Source organism: Rhinolophus sinicus, chromosome 1 (genome assembly GCF_057876585.1).
Source record: "Rhinolophus sinicus isolate RSI-liver-muscle chromosome 1, RSI-T2T, whole genome shotgun sequence".
In the NCBI taxonomy this organism is placed as follows: Eukaryota; Metazoa; Chordata; class Mammalia; order Chiroptera; family Rhinolophidae; genus Rhinolophus; species Rhinolophus sinicus.
In genome coordinates, this window is record NC_142501.1 from 105,677,076 (window position 1) to 105,702,398 (window position 25,323).

General features: G+C 40.8%; 1 protein-coding gene across 1 annotated transcript in view; it reads left to right on the plus strand.

Moving 5' to 3' along the window:
- The first annotated feature begins 9,784 nt into the window (after window positions 1-9,784).
- The window catches only part of LOC148759166 (ankyrin repeat domain-containing protein 26-like), a 144,720-nt gene continuing 129,181 nt past the window's right edge, over window positions 9,785-25,323 (plus strand). The window contains exons 1-3 of the mRNA XM_088793155.1: window positions 9,785-9,842; window positions 13,882-13,993; window positions 19,312-19,431. The gene's annotated coding sequence lies outside the window, so the exon portion shown is untranslated. The remainder of the gene's footprint in view (window positions 9,843-13,881; window positions 13,994-19,311; window positions 19,432-25,323) is intronic.

Sequence of the window (25,323 nt, forward strand, 5' to 3'; positions counted from 1 at the left end):
ATTGTTTACTTTTGGGTGAAGGTAAGAATAAAAAGTATTTTATGTGTCTCAGGGAAATGGCATAATGACATTTAGTTAATTTGAAAGGAAACAGAACGAAAGAAAGGAAACAGAACGAAAGAAGGCTGCTATTATTGTAGAGTTAGTCCTAAATATCATTACTTTATTAAGAGGAAGCATTCTAATATCTCAAGCCATGGCTTTTGGCAGGACCTGTGTTTGAATCTGGTTAGTCTTTGTAGTTATACACAGGTACTTGTGCTATATGGAGGTACCCAAATCAATTTTATTTTCTTGAGTCTTATGAGGACTAGAAATACCCTTAGACCCGCTGGTCCTGTCTGAAAACAAAAGCCCCTCATCTTGCTACAGTCTTCTTCTGGCTGACCCTTAGGCCCAGGCCCAACATGGCATCTTTAGATCCAGAGCCTCCTGGTGAAGGGGTCTGAGGGGCAGTGAGATTTATGAAGTCAGGTTCAGTCCCCTGGTGTGTGACACCCTCACTCTGAACCCCATACAGAAGCCATGAAGCTAAATAACCAAGCTATGAAAGGACAATTTGAGGAGCTTTCAGCCTGGACAGAGAAACGGAAAGAAGAACGCCTGTTATTTGAGATCCAGAGCAAAGAAGCCAAAGAACGCCTAATGGCCTTGAGTCATGAAAATGAAAAATTGAAGGAAGAACTTGGAAAACTAAAAGGGGAAAACAGAAATGTCATTCCAGGTGAGCAGACTGATTGGCTGTGATTTTATTTTACTAATATTTGTAGTATCTTATTTGTAGAACCTTATTTGTCTGGACTTCTAGATCAAAGCCTTTCATGGTTCAGGTTAGACAGATGTTTTGCATTACCTTGAAAGAAGTGTTCTTGCTGAGAAGATTGGTTGCAGTTTTAAGGGCCATGAATAATCACTGTTGGGGGAAAGAAATTTGTAAAGCTTTGACCGTATTGATTATAGTCAAAAGAATGTTGCAGTTATAAACTAACATTTTGTATTCATTACAGACAGTGCAGAAGGACCTCTACCTAGAACCATCCAAGTGTGTTTTTAGTGTGTGTCTGTAATATAAAATTGCATTTTAAGAAATCTGTTACTCAGAAGTGTTACTTGTTGACCTTGTCCTTCCTCTCTGTCTAAGATAGATTCATCACTTTTCATTGTACATTTACTTCTGAAAGATGGTTTAAGAAATGTCATCTTGTGATAGAAGATTATACAGGGTTGCCGTGTTTTCATTGACCCAAAGAACCTGGGAAATACGCTCACAGCCAAGAGTGGGTATCAAAGATGTTAGTGAAAAACAAAGCAGAGCAGATGTACAGCCTCTGCCTGGTTGCTCGCGCTCACTGGGTATTATTTGTTTACATGGACACAACTGCTGTTCATTTTCTTCCAAACCTGGATCTTAACTCTTTGGAGGACAGAGCACTGGGTTGATTCAGGGAGGACGTAACTCCAGATATCAGTGATCTTTCTTGAGACTTTACCTTGAAATTTGATGATCTCTAATTCCTTGAATGGGTAAAGAATGTGAACAGAGAAATAAAATGGAAAGAAAGTAATGAAAAGGGGATGGTATAGAATAATCTAAAGAATGAAAAGTTGTTTAGAAAAGTATCAGTTGGTATCAGTGATCTACTCATCAACTTGTGCTCGTGAGACAATGGAAACATTGAGCTTTAATACATTCATGTTAGTGTTGGAAATGTTTCACTGTGGATAAGGCTTACCACATCTGATGCTTCAACGTGTCTTCCAGTTGGAAGAGCATTAAGTCACGTTTGGGGGGAAATCGCTCATTGTCTGAATGTTTTTGAGGTGTAATACTCTGAAGAAATGATTACACCTGGGACATATGAGTAATTTTCTATTCTCTGGAAGAAAATGTCTTATATGCTTTTCCTCCCTTGGCTTTTGGGAGGTGAACTGACAGTTGGCTTCAGCCAGCTGGGACCTAGCACATTGAAGCCAAAAAGGAAGCTTCCAGAAGCAGTTTGAGATTGTCTGCCTGGAGGTTTTCTTACAGATCCCAGCATTGGAAGAAGTTGAGATCAGAAGTTGAAACTGTGGACAGCTTGTGTCAGTGTAGGCGATCTGTCGAAGTGAGCTACAAGCAGGACTCAGAAACGAGTCCTTGGGACACAAGACTTGGGTATTTGCGACAATGAGATACTTGGGGCTCTTTAATACCCTTGGTCATCAGCCTTCTCCCCCCCAAACTGTGCCTCCCGGGCTGACCCCTTGCCTCCCTTGAGGTGGTTTTGAGGTTAGGCGGTCATCTTCCTCACTTAGTAAAGCTCTCAAGGCCTGGGACTTGTCTCACTCATGCTGGCCCATGTTTGCCACTGTTCCCACAGGGGGGAATCCCCCTCAGCATCAGGGCTTCTCAAGTGTTTTGTCCTACACAGGGAAGAGAGTTGGAAATTTCCCCTAGAGATCTGCCTTCCAATCCTCAGGGTGAGGCAGAGGCATTAATGGTTCTGTTTGATTTCACTGAATTATACTCTATATAATGTCTCTACAGAGTAGTTTTTAAATTTTAATTGCAGACTGCTAGGCGAAGGTCATTAGACAGGCTTTTCTTCTTGGATTATAGAATGGGATATCAACTGGGCACGTTGCTAGGACAGTAGGATGGAGATATTATCTAAATACAGAGAAAGACAGAGAAGTTGCTGTGTTTCACAAAGTCAATGGTAAGTGACTAAAAGTGAGGACAGTGTGACAAATGGTGGAATTGGGGCTGAGATCCTAGAAAATAAACCATGGGAGTTCTAGTCCAGGAAGTCAGTGAACAGACTCTCGGGGGTAAAATAGACATTTAAAGTGTTAGAGTACAAGGTGTCTATGGCCAAACAAATAGATTCATATTTTCTCAAAGGCATTTAAGAGATGCTCAGAATTGTGAAAAAGAAAATTAACCTGACAGTCGGAGGTTCTAGTGTCACGGCCTTATAGCCCTGGTCCTCAGACACTTGTTTAAAACTTCATTCCAGGAACATTCTTTTATAAGGAGACAGAAAAGTCAAATAAAGCTCTAAGCCTCTTCCTTTTTAAAAAAAATAAAACTCTATTTCCTACCTTCCTGCCAAGGTAGTTTTAAAAAATCCATTCCATAAAATGTTTTCTGACAGATCAGGTGGGTAAATGTGAAGATTCCTAATGATCCTATGTAGTCTTGCCTTCATCTGTCTGCTTCCTGGTTCCAGGCTCAGTGGTACCTTTCCTTGTATGTTGTCCTTCCTTTACATGTACGTTTCTTTGGTGTGAGTCATTGCTAAGAGAGATGGCACAGGCTCTTAATCTTTCCTTGCAGACCTGACTCTTCCGTTTCACAAGGAGTTGCTTTGCTCAAAGTCCTGTGCTAGTTTCCCAGCAAGGAAATGCTGCAAATGAAGGAAGAGCATGATCTCGATGGTAGGAGGGGCACCTCCCTGCTGCAAGCTAATACCCGTCCATCAGTTTTTAACATTTCATGGACGAGCTGGTTTATGTTCCAGGCACATGCCTTTCTGATACTTTTTGGTTCCACTGCGAACCTTTCGGCCTGGTTACCATCCCTTAGGAAAGCTGTCACAGAGAGGGGTATGTGTGCGGTGCATGTCAGTTTTCTGATGTGTTGCCTCCTCTGACAATCTCAAGTGTACATATTTCTGGTGGTGCCATGCCCTCAAGAGTAGTGAAGGTTTCCTGAGGAGGAAATCAGAGAGGCCGAGAAGGTCAGAGCTGGAAGAGACCAGAGACCCTGTGTGCCATGTCTTTCTTTCTAACTCAAGTAAACTGAGGCCAAGACATTAAGTGAATGTGCTCATGGCAGCACGTACACTGATTAGCTGAGTGTGGAGTCGAGTCTGTTCTCCCTGCTCCCAAGTAAAACCTTGCCTCTAAACAGGGTCTTTCTTCCGACTTTGTCGTATGCAGTGATTGCATCTGGCTGAACACAACACGTACTTGATGTATTGGTGAAATATTAATGTTTATAGAGCCTGAAATTTAATTTTTTTTAAGCTTTCATACCAGCCTCTGAACTTTCAGTTTGCTTATTTCTCACCAGACTTACGTTTAGCATCTTAAAGCACCAACCCAGAGTATTATAGTATCCAGACTATATACCTGGGAGAATTTTGGACCTTTCATTGTGTTTTGCTGTTACTGTGCCAAGTGATGTCCTTGATGCTTTGGCTTCTAAGTGGACATGACAGGTATGGGGAGCGAGGGGGTGGGTGTGCACTTGTGGAGTAAAATTAAAAGCAAGAGGTTGAATTTTGGCAGCATTTTATCCTTATTTTCTGATATTCTGGACTAAAATTTGCAAGTCTACCATTGCCAAGGTCTGGTTGGTTATTTTCATAATATCAGATTATTCCAGCATGCTGAGGAAGCCTTTCTTTCATGAAGTTATTTTAATTTGCTATTATTTGAATACAGTAAAATGATATGAAAATGTTATGTCAAAATAAATTGCCAAGGACAAGCTGGAATATTCTGTTGTAAAGCATAGGTGACAAAGATGTTGAAAAACTGCCTTCCCAGTGGGTGTGGAGCACTTGAGTTTGAAAGCCAGGTTCTTAGTTTGATTAGTTAATTTGCTTTGTTCCTCGTCATTTCCAGGACCCCACTGGGGACCCCAAGGCAGTAGCAGAACAGGAAATGGAACAGCTAAAGACCCAGGTGGCGTGCCTTCAAGCTGAAAAGGCAGATCTGCTGGGCATTGTGTCTGAATTACAACTCAAGCTGAACTCAAAAGCACTCTGAAGACTCCTTTGTTGAAATTAGGATGGCTGTAAGTGTTTTGGCTTTGGTTTTGTTTTAAGCAAATTACAAAACCTCACCTGGACAGTTGATACAAATACCACCATTTCTTTTCAACACAGAGGAGCCAAGTAGTGGGAAAATTTCAGTGTAGCAAAGATAAATTGGCTCTTATTTCTTAAGTATCACATAATGCTTGTAAGGGTGATCATTGCTGAAATGGAAAAATATCGACTACCTTTTATGACAAAAGAGATCGTCCTTCTTTTTCCCAGTATGTCCTGACAACCGGCCTTCTCAGTATTTAACAACCGGTAAGTCAGCGATTAGTTGCCAAGACTAATGTTTTCTACGTGGGCATCAGGTTGACGAGTTCCTCCTAACTAAGGTCGGGCTGAAACCTAGAACTAAAATCCCTGATACCTGAACATCCTGGCTTGATTTACATACTATGTGAGATATGATGAAAGCACATCCCAAGACTCAGCATGTGTTTTTCTCAAAGAAGTAAGTTAATCTTCATTGTCAATAATCACAAGAAATAGGGGTGTAGACAGTATAAAATTTCTTCTGAAAAAATTAGGTGGTTTGTGGGGAGAGGGAACAGTAGATTTGTCTTTCTTTCATTGTTTGTCAAGTTTAATATGTCACGTAATTTGTGTTTTCTAAACAAACTTAAACTGACAGCCAGTAAGGAGAGGGGAAGTGTGTAAGAAGTGTGACCCAGGAGAAGTGAGAAGCAGCAAGGAAATTCAACCCGAATTGGAAAATTCGCCCTAGAAAATGAAAATAAGCTGTAGTTCAAATGTAGGTCAAAACACTGTGGATGAGTGAGTGGTATGACAAAGGCTCTCCTTCAACCCTGCACCAAATGGCTCCTAACCCACGTACTTGCTGAGCCAGGAACTGAGCCTGTGCCCCAGTTAGGTTTGGCAATTTGCAAGATACCAATATTGTTTGTTTTACTTTTTATCACCACTAAGTTCTTTTTTAAAAACCAGTTTTGCTGTCACACAGTTTAAGAATCGGTTGTTCCAGAACTCTGTATAGAAAAACTGCAGCTCCTGGGCCACGCCCCACCTGCTTTTCCTGCTTCCCCAGATAACAACTTTCAACAAATTTAGCTGGTTCTTTCCATATTTACCTCCACATATCAGGCTTAAATTGCCACTTAAAATATCCCCCCTGTTTTCAACATAGTTTATTGATCTCCCACTATGAAGGATGAATATTTAACTGTCTTTCATCCCCATCATCGTCATCACACACACATGCTAGACTCACTAAGATAAAAAGAGAGAAGACACTAATTAACAAAATCAGAAATGAAAAAGGGGAAGTTATCATGGGTGCAAATAGAAAGGATCATCCGAGAATACTATGAAAGACTATATGCCACCAAATCCAATAACCTAGAAGAAATGGACAAGTTCTTACATACATACATATAGCCTTCCTAGGCTGAACCATGAAGAACTGGAAAATCTAAACAGACAGATCACCAGTAACGAAATTGAACCAGTCTTGCAAAACCTTCCCAAAAACAAAAGTACGGGACCAGATGGCTTCACCAGTGACTTCTACCAAACCTTCAAAGAGGATCTAATACCAATCCTGCTCAAACTCTTCCAAAAAATTGAAGAAGAGACAGTACTCCCTAACTCATTTCATGTGGCCAACTTTACCCTGATACCAACACCTGGTAAGGACAACACAAAAAAGAAAACTACAGACCAATATCTCTGATGAATACAGATGCAAAAATCCTAAAACAAAATTCTAGCAAATTGAATGCAACAATGCATTAAAAAGATTATCCATCACAACCAAGCAGGGTTCATCCCAGGGGCACAAAGATGGTTCAACATCTGCAAATCCATCAACGTGCTACATCACATAAACAAAATAAAGGACAAAAATCATATGATTATATCAATTGATGCAGAAAAAGCATTTGACAAGATACAACATCCATGTATGATTAAAACACTTAATAAAATAGGTATAGAAGGAAAATACTTGTACTTAATAAAGGCTATGTATGACAAACCCTCAGCTAATCTCATAATTAATGGTGAAAAACTGAAGCCCTTTGCTCTATGTTCAGGAACACGACAGGGCTGTCCCCTATCACCTCTGCTTTTCAACATAGTGTTGGAAGTCCTTGCCAGAACAATCAGGCAAGAGAAAGAAATGAAAGGTATCCAAATTGGGAATGAAGAAGTTAAATTATCACTCTTTGCAGATGACATGATGCTATATATAGAAAACCCTAAAGACTCCCCCAAAAAGCTGTTAGAAATAATCAATGAATATGGTAAAGCTGCTGGCTACAAAATCAACGTACAAAAGTCCATTGCATTCCTATATACTATCAATGAAATCTCAGAAAAAGAAATGCAAAAAACAATTCCTTTTGCAATTGCAGCAAAAAGAATAAAATACCTAGGAATAAACTTAACCAAGGATGTGAAAGACCTATATGCTGAAAACTACAAGACATTTTTAAAAGAAATTGAAGAAGACTCAAAGAAATGGAAAGACATTCTGCGTTCCTGGATTGGAAGGATCAACATAGTTAAAATGGCCATATTACCCAAAGCAATATACGGATTCAGTGCAATCCCCATCAAAATCCCAATGGCATTTTTTAAAGAAATAGAACAAAAAAATTAATCAGATTTGCTTGGAACCACAATAGGCCCCGAATAGCCAAAGCAATCTTAAGAAAAAAGAACAATGCTGGAGGTATCACACTCCATGACTTCAGCTTGTACTACAGGGCAACAATAATCAAAACAGCATGGTTTTGGCAGAAAAACAGACACGTAGACCAATGCAATAGAATTGAGAACCCAGAAATAAAACCACATAAATATGGACAGATAATTTTTGAGAAAGAAGCAAAAATACAATGGAGAAAAGGTAGCCTCTTCAATAAATGGTGCTGGCAGAATTGGAAAGCCACGTGCAAAAGAATGAAACTGTACTGCTATCTGTCACCGTGTACCAAAATTAATTCAAAATGGATCAAAGACTTAAGCATAAGACCTGAAACAATAAACTGCATGGAAGAAAACATCGGCACTAAACTTATGGACCTTGGGTTCAAAGAGCATTTTATGAATTTGACTCCAAAGGCAAGGGAAGTAAAAGCTAAAATAAACGAATGGGACTATATGAAACTTAAAAGCTTCTGCACAGCAAAAGTAACCATCGACAAAATAAAGAGGCAACCAACTGAATGGGAGAAGATTTTTGCAAACAGTGCCTCCGATAAGGGGCTAATATCCAAAATATACAAGGAACTCATGCAACTCAACAACAAAAAACAAAAAACAAAAAGTAAGAGAAGATTACAGACAGCATTATCGAATTAAGACTTTTTTTGTTGAAAAAAATGCAGTGATCATCTCATTAAACATTCACAGTGTGAGATGTGATTTCTCCTTAACCTTGGGAATCAATTCTTCTTGGAAAGCAATTCAAATTACCATGAAACATTTGTAGCTGACTGAGGCCTAAGTTACTCAAGATGAGTTACTTGTAACTCCCTACAACTTCTTAAGAAATTATGGAGAGTTAAAATGGGGAACAGGTGACTATACTATACGAACACTGAGAGGTGACGTATAGTAATTTTATAGAAGAAAGTTATGAAATAATCATTCAAGAAATAGTAGAAAATCAAGTGCAGATATGTGGCAAAGTCGATAACAATAAAGGATGCATTTTTGAGACTCCTGGTGCTTTTATGTTTGTTCTTCATTCTGAGTAATTCAAGGTTCCACATTCTAAGACTCTGCTACAGTATCGATGACATTTTATTGCAACTGAATTTATTTCAAAAGTTGATACTGGTTTGGGGTTAGCCTATTCTCAGTCAACTTCCTTCGTAACCAAATTATACTATCTTACTCGTTCAGAATGATGATCTCACAGCAAAACTGGAAACTGCATCTTCAGAATGTCTCCATCTGTGGGGTGGCCAGTTGGGTCAATGGTTAGAGCATCGTGCTCATAACACCAAGGTTGCCGGTTCGATTCCCGCATGGGTCAGTGAGCTGGACCCTCCATAACTAGTAGATTGAAGAGAACGATTTCACTTGGAGCTGAGCTGCGCATCCCACAACTAGATTGGAAACAATTACTTGACATGGAGCTGATGGGTCCTGGAAAAAACACTGTTCCCCAATTGTTAAACAAATTTTGTTTTAAACAGTTTTTTTAAAAAGGATGTCTACAACTTGTTGAAGAAAATCAATCTTAACAGGAGTTATTATCTATAAAGGAGTACAAAAGTCATGTGAAAAACTAGAGAATAAAAAGAAGTGGAGATAAAAATTATTAAACCTCAAAATTCATATAGTCACGAATGAGGTAGAAAAGCGTGAAGCAGAACACTAAAAATTCTGGGATATTGAAGACTGTGCAAGGCACGATGTACTGGAAAAAATTTTTTAAATTTATTTTTACAGGTTAATTCATTGATTTTTAACATGCCTTAATTCATTTCACTGCAAATTACATTTTTGATATACATATTGTATGTCATTCCTCTACTCCCGTTAAGAGCAGTTACATTTTTATTTTTAGATTTTGGGAACTAAGGTGGTGTTTGCTTCTCTTTTTTAATATTTCAGTTCCCATCATTATTATCACTCAGTTAATCTGTGAGAATCATTCTTTCTGGAAAATCATTTTATTTTTAAGACCAGTTGATATAAAACGAGACTATTAGGTAATAAATAAAAAGGGTGGTTTAAAAATTGCACCATACTCTTAGATTATTAAGTCATATTGTTCAATTTGTAAAATTTAAAATTAATTCCCTTTTTGGAACAGTCAGATGAGATGATTCAAAATATTTTCATAATTCTGATTTATTTCAATCCATATTGATGATGATGAATATTTTAAACTTCAGCTTTTTTCACACTTAAATTGCCTTCCGAATCATTTAATGCAAACAAACAATATAATTCACATGACAAATTTTTAAAAAATTTTCTTCTCAACAGATTCAAAATAAGCATGATAAAACTCAGAAAATTTCCTTCACACAACTGAAGAGCATAGACCCTCAGGTCACTTCATAACATCTGCCTTTTGCTGTGCTCACCTTTCATAATCCTTTCCCATTGAGAATGAGCAGGATCTGTCCCTTGCCTCTAACCCTCAGAATGTGGCAAAAAGTGAAGGAATTTTGCACATGTAAGTAACTCAGACCATTGTGAGTCAATCAAAAGGGGAATGAATCTGAGTGAGCTTGATTTCATCAGCTGAAAACCTTTAAAAGAAGACTGAGCCCTGCTCCGGGAAGTGAGAGGCTCCCTTGGCTGCCTCCTGAAGTCTCAGCCATCCTGAGTGAGCGCACATGGCCACGAACCGTGAAGGGCTCTGCCATAGGCTGAATGCTCATGTCATGTCCCCCTGAAATTCATAGGTGAAGTCCTGATGCCCCACGTGAAAGTCTTTGGAAACAGAGCCTTTGGGAGATGATTAGGTCGTGAGGATGGAGCTCTCATGAATGGGACGAGTGCCCTTATAAAAGGCCTAAGAGAGAGCCCTTGCCCCTCTGCCATGTGTCACAGCAAGAAGACCGGTGTCCATGGACCAGGAAGTGGGCCCTCACCAGACACTGAATGTGCAAATGCCTTGGTCTTGTATCATGCAGGGAGTCACACGGGGTCTCAGCCCCCCTCCCCACATAAGAACGGAGGACATGGTGAGGCCAAAAAGGAACACCCATGGAGCCATAGCTTAGGGAGTCATACCACTATAGTCTCACTGGCGGCTGGGTTGGAGACACAGGAAGCAGGAACCACGCTATCCGCAACCTGCCATCCACGTATCTCTGCCAAACAATCTCACTTGCTAGCAATCCTCTTCTCTGCAATCTGCAATCCACACTACATCTGTGGGGACAGAGCCAGGAGTGCAGTTTCCAGGCTCTCGGCCTCATGTAGAAAGGTGCTGGCTCAGGTAGTAAATGGCCATCAACTGTGATTGCATGGCCATTAGCTGTGGCTAGTTGGCCATCAGCTGTACCCAGTGAGCCATTGGCCACTAATATAACTGCTGTGGCTACGCTAGCAGCAAATGGGGGCTAGCGAGAAGATGGTGGCTGAGCTAGCAAGAGCGGATTGCAGTTAGCACGGCAGATTGCAGCTAGCAAGAGGAAGTCGGTCAGTTGGCAGAAAAGCAGACAGCAGGTTGCACGTCGTGTGAATCAAGCCACCAGAGACTATAGTGGTATGACTCCCCTACCTATGGCTCCGTGGGTGTTCCTTTTTGGCATAGCCACTTCCTGTGTTCTTATGTGGGAAGCGGGAGCAGAGACCCTGCAGGCTGCCCCGCATGACAACATCCCTTAGAATTTTCATCAGTGAGAAATGCCTGGTGGTGAATCTCTGTTTTTATTTTGTCTGAGTGTTGGCACATATTTTCACTTCGTAGAGAATTCCACATTGGTAGTTAGTGTCTTTGATGATATGGAAGATGACATTCTGTTGCACTTTGGCTTCCATAATTGCTGTTGAGTAATTGGTTCTCCAACTGTTCGTTTTTTGAACATAATCTATTCCACACCCTGCCCCCGTCCCCACAATCTTTGGTTGCTTTTAAGGTTTTACTCTTTGCTTTGGTTCATGAATCAGGAACAAAGTAATATTCAGAGATTGGAGCTATTGTAGTGCCAGGCCATTGGGGTTCATGCCCTGACAAGTTTGCAATGGCCTATTTGTGCCCTGTGATCGTGGAGACTTTTATTTTCTTTCTGACCTCCCATGACCCCTGCAAACGCTTTCCGTCTTAGGCTGTGTATTTTGACCTTGGTGACCACTGTAATTCCTGGCCACACTGAGCCCGGGGAAGTGGTGGTCGTTATGCAGCCAGATGCTTTGACACGTGCTGGTCTTTCCTGCTGGTGTTCGCTCACGGTGCCCAGAGGGCTGGCTTTAGAATTTGGATGACTGCAGTTTTATCTTGAACTGCACTCCTGTTTAACAAGCTTCACAGGTTCTCTGCAGACGGTGTGCCATCGGGGCCTAGGTAACAAGTGCAGCCGGAGCATGGATTCACTTATAAGGACAGGAGGATAATTATTGCTGCTTTTACAATCTGAATTTTCAACCACGTGTGCAGGCCAGACATTTAGTGCAATAAATTCCGTGTGTGAGGCAAACAACTAGTGTATAAGTAGCTTCAAACTGTGAATACGGGTTGTTCCCTTTTGGTGGTGTTTTGAACTGAAATAACACGCAAGGGGGCAATGTCTGCAGGGGCCGACCCATGGGTATATCAGCAGGCCTTTAAGAGTCACTCCCCACTTTGTAGTTTCAAGTTGGCTCTAGATTTGTTTATTTAGATACACACTGATCATTGATGTGACATCTGAGACTGAAAGTATGGCTTTGACCATAGAAAGGTGGTAGAATTTTATTAACAACAAAGAAAAAGATCTGAGCCTTATTATGAAAACAAAAAGCACACATTTTCTTGGTTTGAAGGATAATAGAAAATCACCTCAATGAAGCTTCCATAGCCCGATGCCCCCAAAAGCAATTCAGAAAGCCCATGCCTGGAGGGTTCATCCTCAAGGAATCAGCTGTTCTTAGGAGGACACATTAAAAGTGTGCTTCAACCTTGTTATAAGAATAGGTGCAATAGAATAATAACAGAGTAAAGAAATTCAGGTTGATTTCGCTGGAGGAAGTGAAAGGTTTCCTCATGATAATGGTTGAAATTTGGAGGGTCAGACTCAACAGATGTGAGGGGGAATTGAGCTCCATAGGTCAGGGGAGTGAGATGTGGGTGGTCTACCTGCTGTCACAGAGGGTTTCAGGAAAGGGGTGGTGCTTTCATTGTTACTAGATCAGAAAGGTGACTGGGCCCCAGCAAGTTAGAGGGGAGGAGAGACAGGATGCCTGCTGAGTGGAGTTCCAATTCTCCTCTCCCCGACTCCCTGACAACCTTTAATACTCTTTTTTTCTGCAGAAGATTTGTCTCTTCTGGACATTTCACGTATATGGAACCATACAGGGTGTGGCTTTTTATGACTAGATGATTTCCCTTAGCATCATGTTTTCAATTTGTATCCTTATTGTAATGTGTAGCATTACAGATTCCTTAGAACAGCTGAATAATATTCCACTGTGTGCATATACTGCATTTGTCTATCCATTTGTCAGTTGATGGGCATGGATTGTTTTTCCATTTGGGCACTATGACACATAATGATGGTATGAACATGGGCGTGGGATGCTAATTGATTTTCAGGGTCGTGATCCTAGACCCCAAACAAGCGTCTTGGGTTGACCAGCACACTAGTAAAGTGTGTGTGTGTGTGTGTGTGTGTGTGTGTGTGTGTGTGTGTGTGTGTATGTGTGTGTGTGTATATATATATATATAGATATATATAAATAATACTTCTGAGTCTCTATTATGTCCTTTGATTACACTAAATACTGGGTTTTGGAACATAATTATGATTGGGATAACCATACTAGGAGTTGGGGATTGTTTGTTTTTCTAAAAATGTGTAAGTGTGGAAAACAATTGTCATGCAGTTGTTTTGAATCAAAACTAGTTTGAATCATAAAGCTCCTGAGCTGCTTAGCAGTGAACACACACAGTTGCAAGGCCCTGAACTGCACCCACTCCTGGCTGCAGCTGCCATAGGGATGCAGAGATGGACAGTTCATCTGATTGGAACTGGCGTGATGAGAAGTCCAGGAGAATGGTTTTAGACTCTTAAGTTAGCATTTGGGACTTTAATTTCTTTGGATTGATAATGCACTAATTAGTACGGAAGGACAGTTCTTATAACAAATATTTCTTCACTGTGGTAAATGTATATACCACAGTTGTATGCTGGTGACACCTCATTGAGTAATCTTTTGAGGATGTTAGAGAAACAGAGACCCTCATTGGGAATACATTTTTTAAAAGTAGCACAAGATAACTCGTCTATTCAGAAGGAAGGGCAGACATACAGGAAATGGTCGTTATATTATCACTTATCTTCCAAGACAGAAAGTTTTGTTTGCTGTTGGATTTAGTAAGCAGCTAGATTACAGAAACATTAAAATGTCAAATAAAAAATCCCTGTTTTTTCTCCCTTAGCTGAATCTTTGCTGCTGCTATTGCCAGTGTGTGCCGATGGTGCTTAGAATGTGGCCCTTCAGTGTTTTCTCCTTGGGCCAAGGTGGAGGATAAACTTGGCAGCTCTTCCAGGGTAGGTTTTGAACTCTGTACCTCCAAGAAGCTGGGAAACAGGCTGGCAACCTAGTATGCCCTTTCTGTTCCCTGAACTGCCCACACTAAGTGGGGATTTCCAGAATTCCCCCCATTTGCTGCTGCTGTGCATATGTTCTGCAAAGTGAGTTAGTTTTTCATTCCTGGTGTAGTAACTTAATTTGATGCAAGGTTTGTGATAGGAGATTGGACCTGTTTCTAGCTTCAGCATGGAAGACCTGCTCCTCACTTCTCTCTCTCTCTCTCTCTCTCTCTCTCTCTCTCTCTCTCTCTCTCTCTCTCTCTCTCTCTCTCTTCTCTTTCTTTCTAGAGTGGTCTGACTCCTTTTATTTATATTCACACAAAATAGGGTCTTAAGCAGGTCAGCATTCAAAAATTATGTGGTTAAGAATTAAACCAAACCAACCCAGAAAGTCCTAAAACTATAAATGACATTTGAGATACAGAGAATAAGGCAGAAATGGAATAGCAGATTTTGATCCAGAACACACACAAACCTTCCAGTAAACTGGAAGGGCAGGACCCAGCAGCATAGGCTGGAAACAGTGCCAGCTGAAGTTTTGTGCCACCTTTCTAGCCAGGTTCCTAGACGAGCTGGAGAGGTGAGTCCCTACCTTCCCCCAGAGAACTCTAGAGAACACTTGTTTCTACCTTCCCAACCCTGGGCAAAGCCCCCCCACTCACCTGTGTCTCCTTTTTCAATTCACTTAACTCACTTGTGATTTCAAGAGATTTCAACAATCTCTACTAACATGGCCATGTAGTATCTAGTTTTACAAATATTTCAGCCTCTTCTTTAAAAAAGTGCCTGACATATTCAGTCAATGAATGGCACCATGCCAGGTACTGAGGAAGAAGAATGGCACACATATTAAATGTGAGATCTAGATTTTTGAAGAAAGAGAAAAATTCTATGATAAAATCCTATCTAAGCCATCCAATTCTGGCAGTTTGGGGAAGCTCACCTAATTTTCTTTTTCTTTTTTTTAAAATAATTTTTAAAAAATTTTTTGTTTTATTGGGTAATATTGGGGAACAGTGTGTTTCTCCAGGGCCCATCAGTTCCAAGTGATTGTCCTTCAATCTAGTTGTGGAGGGTGCAGTTCAGCTCCAAGTCCAGTGGCTGTTTCATTGCAGGGGGTGCAGCCACCATCCCATGCGGGAATGGAACCAGCAATCTTGTTGTTGAGAGCTCACTCTCTAACCAACTGAGCCATCCAGCTGCCCCTCTGGAGGAAGCTCAGTGGCAGCTCATTGTCTTCAATCTAGTTGTGGAGGGCACAACTCACTGGCGCGTGTGGGAATCGAACCGGCAACCGTGTTGTTCAGAGCTTGTGCTCTAACCAGCTGAGCCATCTGCCTTCACCACATAATTTTCTTATTCTTTTTTCAAAAACGATCACATAAAATGATGCACAATCAGGGCGCGACATTCTGCCTGGCATATGGTGAGTGGACAACAAATGTTGGCTTCTATGGTTATTATTCTTTTATTTTGCTCAGCCACATACAATCATTGCACAGTATTTTACCCTTATCTACTGTAATACGTTCTCACTCTCTCATTTTCTCTTCCTTCCCTGACTCTCTCCTTCTTCATCTTTTTCTCTCTGCCCTTGTTGTGGCCAACTCCACAACCATCCTCCAAGTCCTCTCCTACTTTTATTGCCATCCTTTCAATCAATGATTTCCTCAGGCAATTAGTGCCAATGGGTATGTTTATTTTTAATTCCTGTAGAGTAAGGAAGTGTTTCCTATTAAATGTAGATGTACATTATCAAGTTTAAATATAAATCATTAAATCACTATATCAATTTAGACTAAGAGGTCTGGTCTGACAGTATGAATGCATATCACCCAAATATCATCGCTTATGGGGAGATTCCTCTAATCTTCAAGAACTGATCTGCCTGTGGTGTAGCCGACTGAGTCTAGAACGTAGAGAAAGGACTGCTTCTGCTTCCATGGCACCATTTTGTAATCACAGCAAGGATGCATATGACTCAGCTCTTGGCATTTTCCTTCAGTCTCCTCTACAAAATGTGGGCCATTTGGGTGGCATCTTGGCTCCTGTTGATCTCATTTCTTTGATCAATCCAGAAATTTCTGGTAAGAAGGCGTTTGACACCTCCTCCTACAGCACTGTTTTCTGGAAGTGAACCTGCACTTACACGGTCTCAAAACTCAAGTGACATCCTGTTTCTGGGGCTCTGGAGCATCTCTCAAAGACATTTGCTGTTAATGCCTCAAAAGATGATTTAGAGCTCATTTTCCATGAAAGTATTCCTTAGCACCGGAAATTAAGGTCTGCCTCCGATTCGAAAATCAAATTATAACCACAGAAACATTTTTTCAGGAAATTGGAATTTCCTGGTTGAAAGGAGTCTGATGTCAAGGAAGTATCTGCACATTAACAGTATTTTAAGGGAGGAACAAGGAGGCTCCACATGGTTGTTGCAGAACATGAGGGTAACAGTTATTCCAACTGGGCCTGGTTCGGCCATGAGTCTTTAATGTGTGTTAAAAAAATGTGAGATAAAGTTTTTATTTTTAATTCTCCATAACTACAAGATGGCCTCAGTTTCCCATTTTTAAAAATTTGTCACATTGCTTTTTCAACTTTGACATTTTCTCTTTTTAAGATTACAAGCTGTAGGGTGAGAGTTGGTTATAACCTTCCCTCAAATATGGAGTCACACTCTATAAAACTAGGGTCACTGCATTAAATAATAACCCACAAGTGGAATAAATTTTCTGATTTGCATTACTTGTACAAAGGCTTCAATTTGGGAGGCATGACGCTAACGAATAAAGTGGATGCTGCAGTAATTTTACTCACGAATGTTCGATTACAGGGTAAGTTTCAAATTCAGAACCACATATAGTGGCCCTTTGATTAACCTTTTCTCACAAAGACTCCTCAGATTTCTTTTTTTGTGAAAAGGAAAGAGCAACACGACTCCAGTTATTCACAGGCCACGCAGTAAGAAACAATAAATACTAGGAATTTATTGGCAAGCTTTGGATCAGGCTTTATGTGTTTGTTAGCAGATTTCGAATGCATTTCTGAAATCGGATGGCCAAGGCCAATTATCAAAACAGATTGCATCTCACTGCCCTCCTGCTGGCTTTTCTAGTTATCCTACAAATGGAATTTAGATTTCTCCAATTGACTACAAAATAGCATTTGGCCAAATATTTATGATCACGTTTTCTGTGGTCTGGTTTTAAAACAAATCAAAATTGTGAAATCCTTTTGTGTCAGTTTTGTCATTCTGAAACTGACCCCTGATAGTGAGTTTGGGACAATGCCTGAAAATGATGAGATGACATCAGATTAAGCATGTTTGTTATGATTTTATTTTTCTGCTTAATTTACAGGTGTTAGAATATGTGGTCCAAAGGACTTAGAAATGCATTTCTCATTCAGCTGAATAATCCACAGGTGGCCTGGCTTCCAGGGCTGCTGGATTCTGGCCCCCACCTGCTGGACTCCTCCCACTATATCAAGTCTCTCCTTCCATCCTTCCCAGCTTAGACAGGTCTTTTCCTCAACGGCCAATCCCTCCACTTGTGTTTTGGATCCCATCTTCCTGTTCTTTCTCTAGGTCTTTACAGTAGTAACAGCCTGTTCTCTATTTCATAACTTTAGTCTCTACTTCCAACTGAATCCTCGCTTTAGCTTTTAAATATGTTCAAGAGTCTCCCATTAAAAGTGAGTGTGCTTGGCGCTCTCACACTGCCCCCGCTAACCTACTATATCCCTCCCCTCCACCTCCAAACTCCTTCAAAACTTATTAGGACTCACAGCATCCACTGCCTCACCACCCACTTACTGCCTAACCCGTTTCCATCTCGCCTCCGCCTATTGTCAACACCTTTCAGTGAAGTCACCAGTTACGTCCCTGCAGTAAAATCCAGTGCACACTGTCCAGGCCTCATTCTCCTTGAGGTCTTAGCATCATTCAGGGCAGCGGGTCACTGGCTTCCTTTCGAACCATTCTCTCTTTCCTTGCCTTCTATGACCCAGCCCTCACCTTGTTTCCTCACTTCCTCTCTGGCTACATCTCGGTCCCATCTGCAGACGTGTATCCCGCTTCCCAGCCCCTGTATTCACACCTTCCAGCCACTGAATTTACTCTTTGCTCTGGTTTATCTCACCTATGCCCAAAGTTTAAATGATCACCTATGTGAAGTTGAGTCATAAATAGATGTCTCCGTTTTAATCCTCTGCGTCCTTCCTGATCTATAGATCCAGTTAGTTTCTTGACATGTGCACTTGGCTGTCTCAGAGATTCCTTCAGCTCAGCAGTTCTCAAACTTGTTCATCTACCTCCAAACCCAGTCCTATTTCTATGTTCCATTTTCGTTAATGGGCACCACCATTCACCAGGCCCTGCTAGCTTACCTCTCACCCAATCCATCATGGAATTCTGGCTATTTCTTACGTCCTGACTCTCTTCTGAATTCTTCGCTTCCCTCGGTTTCCACCCTAGTCTAAGATAGCAACGTCTCTCATGTGGTATATTGCATTAGCCTGAAAAGTGGCTTTGCTGCCTCCAGGATGATCTCTACTGGGCAGAATAACCCTTTCAAATGCTAATCTGATCATGCCATCCCCTAGATAAGACACTTCAGAAATTGCCCTCTACACATAGGAGAAAGACTAAAATTCGAACTGTGAGTGACGCGGGCCTGCGTGATCTGGCTTCCATCTCAGATGCTGGCTTTCCCAGCACCACCTCCCGCACCTTTCTTTCTATGCTCCCACCTCTTTGGCCTTTTTCAGGCTGTGCCATTCTCTCTTGTCACAGAACCTTCTCCCATGCTATTCCTTCTGTCTGGATCATGCTCCTACCCCTCTACTACTTACGCAGTTGGCTGCTGTCTTCCTACAATAAAAGCTTAAGCTTCACGTCCTCATGGCACCCGTTCTGACTTCTCTTGCCTCTCTCCTTCTTGGCACTGATCATGGTTATAATTTTTCATTTGCTTGTTATGATTGGTGAATGTCTGTCTTTCCTGCTAGACTCAGTTCCACAAGGTCATGAATTATGTCTGTTTTTATTAATTTTTATGCCTCTAGTCCCAGGCAGAAAAACACAATAGTAACTGAAGTGATATGTGTAAGAGGAGAGATTCCTTACGTGGCCCTATAACATTTTTCTATCTACAAGGAAACTGTGTGTAATTACTGTTAGATTTGGGATGTCTTGAGAGTCCGGTGAAGTGGCCAGCAGAAAGCTTCATGGTACACGTGAGAGGGCATGTAACAGGCTATTGTGTGTGTTCTTTTAGGGGAGGCTGTGCGTACAAAAAACTAATTTCCCAGAAGAAATAGATTGTCGCCTTCACTTTATTTCCTCTATAGATGAAGAATAACAATGAATGGAAAAAGTTAATTCAGGACAACTTCAGGTAAGGTCCATACTATGCCAAGAACAGAGAGAGTATATTACAGGACAGTCAATATTATCCAAGGTTGGCTTTGGAGAAATGCAGTGGGTGTTGTTCCCTACACAACGGGAAGCATAGAGAACGAAGTTTCAAGAAATATTACCAGAAGGAAAATCCTTGTGTTCCTAAGAGTTGGTCCCACCTTTTCTCCTGAGGCGGAGCATTTATTGTGTTCTACTGTCCAGCCCTAACCCATGGGACTTGAGAGAGGTCACACTATCCATGTCCCAGGAAGAAATTCCATGTGATCCATGCCAGTCATTGTGATCCAGTTTATCGTGTCAGTTACTGAATCAGATGTGGGCATTTTCACCCAGAGAAATGTCAGAAGTCTTCTGAGTCCCTTTTTTGATTTTTTAATTAAAATGTATTGGGATGCCAATGGTTAGTAAAAGTACATAGGTTTCAAGTACAATTCTGTCCTACAATATACTCGTGTCACATTGTGTGTCCACCACCCAGAGTCGGTTCTCCTTCCATTACCATATATTTGACCCTGCTTACCCTCATCTACCACCTCTCTCCCTCCTTACCCTCTTGTAACCACTAAACTATTGTCTGTGTCTATGAGTTTTTGTTTCTTTGTCTTGTTTCTTTGTTTCTTTAGTTTTATATCCCACATATCAGTGAAATGAAATAGTTCTCGACTTTTTCTCTGTAATTTATTTCGCTTAGCATAAGAATCTCAAGATCCCTCCATGTTGTCACAAATGGCACTATTTCCTCTTTTCTTACGGCCCAATAGTATTCCATTGTGTATATATACCACAACTTCTTTATCCAGTCATCTATCGAAGGACACTTTGGGTGTTTCCATGTCTTGGCCACCGTAAATAAAGCAGCAATGAACACCAGAGCACGTATTTCACTCTTTGTAGAGGCACATGGGATAATAGTCCTTCTCCTCCCCTCCATGCTGTTGTGTCTGACTGCTCTGGCAAGTGTTACACCCGCTTGTGACAATGGGGAGAACTGGCCTGCAAAAGAGTGACATGCTGAGGATGGCTGAGAGGGAAGACAGAGCACAGGGGTGGCAGGCCAACCGTCCCCATTGGGGGGTGGGTGGGCACGCACAATCTGCTGGACACACAGATACAAGTTCATGTGTGTTGGTGTGCACAAGAGAACTTTGTTCTGTGCTTCAGTTTCCTTCTACTTTTTATTTATGTATAAATAAATAATCTCCATCATGGAACAGTCTTGTAGCACTGTATTTCAGGAATAAGAGTGGTGGTCAATCACTTTCATCAATTTCATTTACAGGTGAAAGAAAGATTGTGGCGTAGAAATCACTGAAAATTCCCTCAGCCTGTCTCATGGTCTTCTGGGTCTATAAAAAGAGAATTACTGTTTATCCCATGAGAGTCATTTCAGGATGACTACACCTGTCTCACCTGGCTCATTTTGCTTTTCCAATATTCTCGTTCAGGAGTCATTTACCATATTTTCCTCGGACATTTTCTTGTCTGCTACGCTCAAATGAGGCTTTACCTGTTTTCGTAAACAATTTTACCACCAAAGCACCTGTATAATTTGTTTGGCAATCTTGAATCTTGGCCTATGATGTCCAAGCAAGGAAACCCATCTCTTAATCATATGTTAGATTTCCCCGCGTGATTAGCTGTCCTCCTCTGCCTCTGAAGTTCAGAGTTCCTAGAGATACCAGTAAATCCTCCCCCTGGAAGGGCAGGTTCTATGTAAGTTGGTCACACCTGGAGACAAGTTATATGATGGAAGGAAATCACATTTATTGAGCACATACATGTAGTAGGTACTGAATTAGGCCCTTAATTTCTGTTATTTCATTTAATTCTCATAACTCTGTGAAGTATGAATTTTCCACAGTTTACAGAAGGGGAAATAGAATACGATTGAATGATTTGCCCAAGGCCACACAGTTAGAAAATGGTGGACGCAGACTATGAGTACAAACCTCTATAACAACAAAGTTCATACACTTTTACCTAGAGCAGGGCAAGAAATTAATTCCTCTGAATGAGGACTGGTATATATCAGCCATGCTGATGAGGCAAGGGTGACTTCAGTGATATCAGTGCAGGTGTGAAAGAAACACTGCGGGGATGAGCAAAACAGTCCTTTCAGAAACAAGAGACAATACGGGAAAGGTAGGACTCCAAACTTCCACAGCAGTGATGTCTGATAGAACTGTTTGTGGTGATGGAAACGTCCTATGTCAGCCCTGTCCCACCTGGCAGCCTCTCACCGCATTAGCTATGCAGCAAGTACAGTGTGCGGGGGGTGGGGTTTATGGCGAGACTTTGTCAGCCCTTCCTAACCGCGTGGATTCCTTTTCCCTCTTGTTTACCCGATGAGCAGGGGTCGCTCTACCAGTTGTTAGTTTTCTTTCTCAGAGTAAATTGTTCCTTATACAGCTGTAAATGTGGTGTGTATGTGGGGGGAGATGAGTTCAGGATATTCCTACGTGGCCGTCTTAAACCAGAACCCAGTCCAGCAATTTCGAAATGTCATTGCCCTGCTTTCTGGCCTCCATAGTGTCTGACGAGCAACATGCTGTGCATCTCATTGCAGATCCTTTGTACTGACTGGTTTTTTGTTTCTTTGTTTGCTGCTTTCCAGATTGTTTGTCCGTGGCTTTCAAGAGTTTGGTGATGTGTGTATGAACCTCTTTGATTTATAATTTTTGGAGTTCATTAAGCTTCTAGAATATGTAGATCTGCATCTTTTCTCAAATTTAGAAAGTTTTCAGCTATGGTTTCTTTAAATATTCTTTATGCTTTCTTTTCTGCTTTTACTTTTATTAGCATTTATTTGATGCTGAACTCATTCCCGGGCCATAAGTTTTAGTTTCTTCACTTTCTTCTCAGAGATCTTTTCCTTCTGTGCAACCTCCTCTTCTGGTTTAGGAACAATAACAATCTGCTCTTTCTCAGTTAGGATCATCTGTGTGTTGCAGGGAGAGCTCCTGTATGGGTTAATACCCCCCTGAGCTCTGTAAGTTCTGGGCTGCATCTTGAGAGCTTTGTTCACCCGGATGTGTTCAATGACCAGAGAGTCTACATCTGAACCCTTAAGTTCAGCATTGCTCTCTGCATTTTTAAGCATGTGCAGTGAAAATTCTGCTCTCTTTTTGGGTTGGACTGTGTGTCCAACCCTATTGTTTGGCCTGGGCACACCTCCTAACTCCGCCGTTATAACGACGGGACAGCACACATTGCTTTTGTAATGTGACATCCTTTAGATACTTGGTGACTTTTCAGATATGCACACCCTTGTTGGCCTGGGCAGTTTCACGAGTGTTCTTAAAATGAACAGGTAGATGCGAACCTCTTGATTTACATGATTTTGTGGGGTTTTCTGAGTCAAGCGAGTAGTGAACCATTTTCAGAGGTGACCTCAGGCTGCTTACGGGAAGAACTCTTTATGGTTTTTTTTGTTTGTTTGTTTGTTTGTTTTTTTCTGCCTTCTCTTCTTCTGGGATTCCCACTGTATGTTGGTTTGGTTGAACTCTCGGGCTCTGTGTATTTTCTTCATCCTTTTGCGTTTTAGCCCTTCCAACTGAATAACTTCTTTAGGTCTATTTTCCAGGTTACAGATTCTTTATTCTGTTTATACAATTCTGCTATTGAAATCCTGTAGGGAGCATTTTAATTATTATACTTCTCATCACTAGGATTCGTATTTGGCTCTTTTTAATAATTTCTGTCTCTTGATTGATATTTTCTGTTTGTTCACACATTATTCTTATGACTTCCTTAAACTATTTCAACATATTTGAGATACATGATTAAAAATCTTTCTCTAGTAATTCCAATCAGTGTGCTTCCTCAGAGACAATGACAGTTAACTTTAATTTTTGTGTGAATGGGCCAAATTTCTTTTCCATGCTTTGTAATTTTTCATTGAAAACTAGACATCCTGAATATTATCATGTAGTCTTTTCAATCAAGGTTTTCTCCCTCCTTAGGGTTTCTGTTGCTTGTAGGTTGTAGCTGCTTGTTTAATGAACTTTAGCAACAATTTTACAGGTCTGTATTCTTTATCATTTGTGATCTCTTAAGTCTCTGTACCTGTAGCTCCTGTTCAGCTAGTGTTTGACCTAAATTTTCTTGAACATTAGAAACAAAAAATAAAAAGAAAAAGAGAGAGAGAGAGAGAGAGAGAGAGAGAGAGAGAGAGAGAGAGAGAGAGAGAGATTTAATTATATTTTTAAAATCCTAAATTTTTCTGGCTTTGCAAATCTGGGGCACTCCTTCAGTGTGTAGCCAGGCCATTTATACGTCCTCCTTAGCCTTTAATTCCTGCTACACTGAGCCCTGAGATCAGCCAGTGGTGAAAGCTTGGAGTTTTCTTGTGTCTTTCCTGAGCAGGCATTCTGCCTTGAGGATGTGTGTGTGTCTAAGTTTCCAGCACACATGAGTGCCTTTGAATACCTCAATTTTACAAAGACACTCCCTCTCTAGCTCTTCACCCATGGCTTTCACTGGTCTATTGTGTGCCTCAATCTATAATGTTTTGTCCTTACTGGCTGTGGGTTGTCAGTTTGCCTTCCATTGCTTTTGTTGACTTCCTGCCTTTTTTCACCATGAGTGAGTTCTGAAGTATTCAAAAGGGGGCAGTGCTTTGTGTCAGTCTTCTAGCTTTCAGACAGGTTAGAACATACAAATAACTCTTTGTGAACAAGGTCTGTTCTGTGCCCTCTGAAACACAGCCCCGCGTCCCACATCAGGAATACAGGCCCCCTTCTGGAAGACCACGACCAGCACTGTACTTACCAGGCAGAGGGTTGAAACAAAGGCAAATGAAAATGCCACAAAACATTCTATCATTTTAAGTTGCTTATTTTTCCGCCCAGGTTTAGTGTTCACTTTGTTGATGTAAAGCTTGGCTTGTTTTCTAGAGTTCTGTCAGTGTTGATTTTGACCATTTTATGTAATTTTTTAAAGTTTCTGTGGTGAAGCAAGCTCTACGATTAGCCTCTTCTCTTTTGTGCGCTGATGTGAACCCAGATATATTTTTCAGTGTTCTGTGAGTTACATCCAGGGCCCCAAACCAACCAATTCCACAACCAAAGTAAATTGCTTTGTTACAATAAATCTTGATTATAATGAAGACTTTCTTAAACTCCAGCATCAGTTTATAAAAGTTTAAGATAAAAAGTAACTAAGATAAATTTTGAAATCTGAAAGATTAATGAGGACCACAGTTGTATATGACATGTTCATTCTCATTCCATCTTTCAAATTTCTGTACTTTGTGATGTAAATTTTTCAGAGAACGGAGAGACTAAAATATATGATTGGCTGTTTTGACATGACTTGACTAGTTGAGGTGTTGACTTTCTCTAAATGACCTATATTTTAATGTTCAGTAGACAATGGGAGAAAAGATTTGAAGGTGGAACACCATAAGACTTCAGTGAATAGACTTGCAGATGTTCCAGTTACCAAGAAGGCAATCGTTTAAGCAGTTTATCAGAATGACCGAAAAGAGTCTCAAAACCTTAGATTTCCTGGAACCCAGCAGTCTAGATTCTGATTTAATATGTTTGTAGTGAAGCTGCAGAACCTTGTGACTAAAAATTTGCTGATATAATTCCAGTGCTCAAGTTGATTTGGACATCACTGGCAGCAAAATGGCCAATTTCCTGAATTTTCAATTCACATAGTATGGAAGGCCTCAATTAGAATTATTATACTTAGAAAACCATCTATATGCTTGGTGAGGAATTCACATCTCCCTTGAAAAGGATCATGAGCAAGGAGTAGTTTACTGTATATTTGAGAGGCGCAGATTTTTCCAGATTTTATCATCAGTTGACCTATTTAGTATAAGTTTTGTCATTTCCAAAATGTCAGACAATTTTGAAATAGT